Source organism: Eupeodes corollae, chromosome 1, assembly GCF_945859685.1.
Source record: "Eupeodes corollae chromosome 1, idEupCoro1.1, whole genome shotgun sequence".
In the NCBI taxonomy this organism is placed as follows: Eukaryota; Metazoa; Arthropoda; class Insecta; order Diptera; family Syrphidae; genus Eupeodes; species Eupeodes corollae.
This window is the reverse complement of record NC_079147.1, coordinates 160501744-160508268: the sequence shown is the minus strand read 5'-3', so window position 1 is coordinate 160508268 and position 6525 is coordinate 160501744.

Here is a 6525-nt window from a genome sequence, read left to right as displayed (position 1 = left end):
GAAAGATTTTGTTTCCTTTTTTTAAATTAATAACGAATCCCACTTACTTTGATTCTATTTGCAACCCAAATATATGGCCCGCAGAGACTTTAGTCAAAGAATTTACTCAAAGTCAAAAACAAGATGTTTCTTTGAAAACCAAATCAAAAAACTTAACAGACTTGCGCTCTTCTACCAAAACGTAAGGGGACTTAGTAGCAAGACTGCTAACATTTTTCTTAACTCCCAATCATTTCCACAAAACAAATAATATAGATAAATTGTATTAATATTAGTTAAATTGAATGTTAAAATAAAATATAAGTAAATTTATTAAGTGAAATTTTAAATTTATAATATTTTTAAAATAAAATATGATTGAAGCTAGGAATTTTTAAATAAAAACTAGGATTAGATACCCTATTATTAAAAATGTAAATTTATTTATTTGAGTAGTATTAGTTATATTCTTGAAACTTAAAAAAATTTGTCGGTATTTTCCGACACAGAACTTTTCAGTCAAGAGTTCGAAGTTTACAGAAACGATCGTCATGTTGGTAATGCAAAGGATTTAGGTAGAGGTGTTCTCATAGCGGTAAAAAATACATATTTCTCTTCTTCTGTATCTTTTCCATTTGAATTATAAATTGAACTGGTATGTGTAAAGATAATGATAGAGACTAAGACTATTTTCATTTTCAACGTCTACATTCCTCCAAAAAGTTCCGAGTCTGTTTAATGTTAAGTTTGTCCAGCTCTGACACCAATATTTTGCTTCTAGGTGATTTTAATTTACCACACATTGACTGGAATCCATCCGAAGACGAATCCTGCCTTGAAGCTTCTCCTTCTACTTCACAAATGGAACTATCTCTTCTCGATAAAGTCATTTTTAATGACTTACAGCAAACAAGCTGTATTAAAAACTCAAAAAATCGAATTCTCGATTTAGTCTTTTCTTCTGACGCTATTAGTACTCTTTTTCTAGAATCTAGATCAGGAATTACTAATATTGATAAATATCACCCCCCTTTGGACATTATTTTTGACTTAAGTAATCACCTTACTGAACACAGTAATTCCTTTGATTGTTTATATAATTTTGATTTCAGAAGAGCTTATTTCCAGCATTTGTCTGAAGATTTAATCATTTCTGGAATTGCTGATACATTACCATTTTCTAACATTGACGAAGCACTTTCAACTTTTTATAAGATCCTTAGTAATTGTTTTGAAAAAAATGTACTCATAAAGAAATCAGGAAATACAAACTTTAGCCATCATTGGTACATGAAAGAATTGCCTTTACTGCGTAACAAAAAAAATAAGGCATGGAAAACGTATCTCAAAACTCTGTCCCCAATCAACTTCTCTTTTCATGTTGAACTCTTTAACTAATTTAAGTCTCTTTCTAATTTTGTATAGGCTTGTTATGTTACTGATATGGGCACCTCTTTGAAAGAGAATCCTAAAAAATATTGGAATTTTGTAAACTCAAAGAAAAAAATCAGATGGCTTTCCAGTTAACTTGACTTACAAGAACCTTTCATTAGATAAAACTGTTGATATCTGTAACGCTTTCGCAACAAATTTCCATGAGTCCTTTGTTAATAGCCTGAAAGAAGTTAAATTAATTAAATTAAAATAAATCTTCACTTCTTTTCGCAAACTAGCTGTAGTCACATCCCTGTGCTTCAGTGGGCGGTCCTTGATCTTTTATCTGCGTTGAATGACGACTTCCTGACTTTGCTAGCGTTTTTCAGGCTGAACTGCTGGCAATAAGGGAGGCATGTAAGATGCTTAAACAAAACCCAAACCAAAACCGAAATGTGGCTATCTTTACAGTCAGGCAGCTGTCAAAGCCATTAACTGGGCCATATCCTCATCTAAATTGGTCCAGCAATGTCGCGATGAGCTTGCGAACCTGAATATTAACCTCGGTGTCACCCTGATCTGGGTTCCGGGCCATAGTGGTATCGTGGGAAATGAACGGGCTGGCGAGCTAGCCAACAAAGGATCGGCCCTTCATAGCTCATTCGCGGAAATGGTTAACATTCCTCTTGGTGCTATGAAAGGTAAAATCTTTTCTATCTACCAAACTGAATCAAACCGAAGGTGGAGCAATTTACCCAACTGCATTATATCTACGAAGATATGGCCCACCTATAACAAAACCCATACAAACGATCTTCTATGCAGGCCAAGGCAAGACATAACCAGGATTGTTGCGGTTTGTACCGGACATTGGCCTATAGGAGTTCATGCAGAGAACTTCTGAAATTCTGAAGTGTAAAAAAAACACAGTGTGGTAAGGAATTCCACATACGCGTAGTACGCTTGAAGAACGAATCTCTGTATTTGACAGTACGGCCGAAGTTGAACTCGAGGATATACTGATGAGCATTCCCATAAGCGCGAGTATTACGATTAAACTATTTAAGGGGAGGAATACAGCTGGCTACTTCACTGATCTATCAATTTAAATGCTCTACGTTCAATACTATCCAAGAGGGTTAAGTAAGTTGCAGAAGCACCAGCGCAGAGATGGGAGTTAAACTCAAGCTTTGGACGATTGAATAGGGCTAAATTACATACAAAATTAATGTACAAGCTTAACTTTGAGGTGTTTTTTGTGATTAATTTTGAAAGTACTTGTTAATGGATTTTCGAGAGTTTTTCTTAACAAATCTTCAAATTACGGTTTTAACTGTAAAACAGCTGTACATGTTCTAAAATATATCGGTTACATATTATTTCTTATTTCTCAGTTCTTCTACAAACGGATGCTTGGCGCTAGTTTTATTTTGATACACTGTAGACAGGTACTTACTATACATTTCGTTGTCCCTGATGATGTTTAGGTTGATGTTGACGTTGATGTTGATGTTGATGTTGCCCTTGCTGTAGCGATTCCTGATTATATAAGAATAGCCCTATTCCAAATGCAAATCCAAGAAATGAGCTAATCAAGTACATCGGCAATCCCATTTTATATCCAAAATTGAAGTTTACTAATGAAAAATTGAACGGAAATTACTGGATGAATCTATGAAGAACAGCACAAACCAAAAACACTGTATAAAGATATAATCAAAAACACTCTAAGAGACTGAGTGTGTTTGAATATAATTATTAGTGCTTCTGTCACAAATGCTTTTCTTTCACTATCGGGGTTTCCCCTTAACAAAGCAACAATAAAATAGTGAGGTGAATTAGTCAAGTAATATATATTTTTCAGTTCTTGAACTTCGTTTTTTTGAGATTTTTGTTTTTTCCTACTTTTTTGATGAAAACGTTAGTTTTAAGTCTTGTTATATGTTAACAGCACACCAATTGATTTAGTTTTGTTGATTAAGCCATTAATTTACAATAATAACCATGAAATTCTTCAATTTTTAGAATTCACCTCGAATTCGAATAAGATGCGTTCGAAGATTCATTAAATTAAGGGTGCAACCACAATTTATTCAATTCAATTAAATTTTCGTTTATGAACAACCCAAAAATACCTATTTGCAATTGAAAGTGATTAAAATCCGAATCAAAATTATAACATTAATTAATCAATGAATAGTTGTAGTTTCGGGTAAACTTTCCTTACTCAAAGCACGTCTTTTATTCCGCGAATACTTTTACTTGATAGATTTGTGACTAAAGCACTATTCACATGAGCACGACCAACGAATGAACGAATATTCGCCGATATTGACATTTCTTTCACATGAGAGTTTTTAATTCGTCGCGAATGAAGTTTGACAAGTAGCCACAGCCAAACACCATTCACCACTGAAACCAAAATAAGAATGATTTTTTAGGTTAGGTATGCGCGATTATTTTATTCGAGTTGCGAGTTGAACGCGAATAAAGTTTGACAGTTCGTATCAACTACAATCTTTTTCGCGACGAATAAATTTGTTTTCTTAAATTTATTAATATATGATATTGTATGCATCATAAATCAAATAGAAAGTATATTGCTATCGTTTTGTTAAGAATTTGTGTGGAAATGTGTCTTCAAACGTATATAAACTCAAATTTTGTAATTCATTCGTCGTTCGTTGGTCGCGTTCATGTGAATACTATTTTAGGACCTGTTTTAAAACACAAAAGCATAGTCACTGTGCTTCGACTGAAATTCCCTAATACATGCATACCAAAGAAACTATTTAGTTCAATGTGGGCGTAGTTACGTGTATCATAGTAGGATACAGACATTTTTTATGAGTTTAAGGTTTAAGCAACTAATAAATTTTCGCATTCAGTGTATGAAAGAGAAAACTGGGATGTAAAGTGGTTCTCTTCTTTTGTGCGTCAAATACACAAACTAAAAAGTTGCCCGAATGGGCGACAGAATTGTTTCTGCATGTGCGCGGACACTCATACAAGTCTATAGTGCTCAGCTTAGAAACCAAACAGTTTCGAAACTAAAATAAATTCACATTAGTTTTTCACAACAATTGAATAGGTCTCGCTAGAAGATAATGTTGGGTGGATAAAGAAGCTTTTAGCGTAGATAACTGGATAACTGACAGTTAAGAGTGAGGGTCTTATATAGCGACATTTTGGCAACTCGAGAGAGGGCTCTGCTACTCAATTTCTTCAATAGTTAAAAAAAACAGCGGTCGCAAGAGTAATTCTTCGTTTGAACTTAGCGCTGGTGTTGTTTTCTAATATATATATATATATATTATTTTCCACCAAACCTAAAAGAGAGTGCGAGCATACCTAAAGAGGTAGAAGCACTATTAAGAGGGATTTTGTAGGAGAATAGTACATATCAAGTCACCAATCTTTACCCTGAGGCATATTATGTCTTACCATGAGCAACCTTAAATGCCACACGGTTAATCTGTTGTTGATTTACCTTTAGTGTCTGTAGTTATTGTTTTTTTTTGCAAAACATACTTTCAAAGAAATTATATACAAAAAATGCATTTTATTTAACAAAAATTATAGCTTGTTGCGAGCCCCTGACTGCTAAAATTCCTTAAATGATATCGATCGAGGTTAAAGAGATGGCACGCTCGGCTAAGCTCGCCGGTATGGGGGGAGGTCTTGCTCTCACCTCGACCAGAGCCATCAACAAAAACATAAATCGTGACTACAAAAATGACAACACAAATACAAACAACCACACACTTATATCCCCGCTTATTTGGTATCACTGGTCTTAACTAACTTGACTTGACCGCTGATGTCGTGTGGCTCGTCCACGCTCTCCCTTCAGTGGGTTCGTTTAAACATCCTAGTTGGACCACCCTGGGACTTTATCCTTCTCTATTTAGTCATCAGCCCATGTGTCCTCTTGCCTCCGGCTCACCTCTTCCCACCCCCTGAAACTTTTACCTCACCACATCATGTCTTCAGTTAGACTCAAGAAAAAACATAAATTGGTGTGATGCAAATTTGTTTATTAAATAAAAAATGACCAATAAAAAAACAAGTCTCTATTAATAAATAAATTTAAAAAAAAATATAAATAAATGACAAAAAATTCAGAGACGGATGCCAACTCGGTTCGCTCCCTAACAGCCCTACCCTAATCGAGCTCATTTAAAGTAGCCTACTGTCGGAACTTTAATTCTGCCTCAACGGCAACTGCAACGTGACGCCGCGACAGTGTACGAACCGACCTAGTGTACCTCTTTTTACTTGTTTTGTTTTTGTAAATTTGTTTACAGTTGGACAACCTAGTTAATTAATTTCTTCACATGAAACTAACTATTCAAGAGGATAAAAGAAAACACAGGTTTAGGAGAACCCATTTCTCGAAGAAAGGGAACTTCGTGATTTGGATACTATGGAAATATGGTGCAGACTATAAGAATTTTTGTAGGATGTCGGTCGAAAGCTTTGAAGCTGTTTTGTGCCTAGTAAAAACAACTTTAATTTAATGAATTTAGGCACTCGACGACAATTTAAACAAAATGATATTTTAATTTCAAAAAGGCTGTGGAAAATGGACGCTCACCACTTAATACAACACAAACGTCAAATTTGATGACAGGATTTTGATCCACTAGAAAAATCCAAACTGCGATGACCGAAACATGCACTGGATGTTCGATTGTTGGTCTCTATTGGATTATCTGATGACAGGCAGATAGTCCCGTCATTAGAAATGTGTAAGGGAGACCCCAAGAGACACTCTCTTATGATTTTTCATAGTCTCAGTTTCCAGCTTAAATAAATAAAATAATTAACAAAGTAACAATTTTCACTCATGTTTCTCTAACAAAAAGAGTATTGTTTTTACAAATATAAGTTTTTATTTTAATCAGTATTTAAGCATACAAAGTAGGAATGTGTCAAAGTGGCTCTTAGTTTGTCGTGTATGCTAGCCAAATTTGGATTGGTCATTCAACTTCCGTTTATAAATTATATCATAGTACATTACATTTATTTTGATTCCAACAATTTGTAAAAATGACACTTCAAAAATTTTCGTTTGACATAAAAAATCAGAGCAGACAATTATCGATAATTCGATCATGTAACGTCGGCGTTAATTCCCTATTCTATTACAATCTCAATTGCTGACAAAAC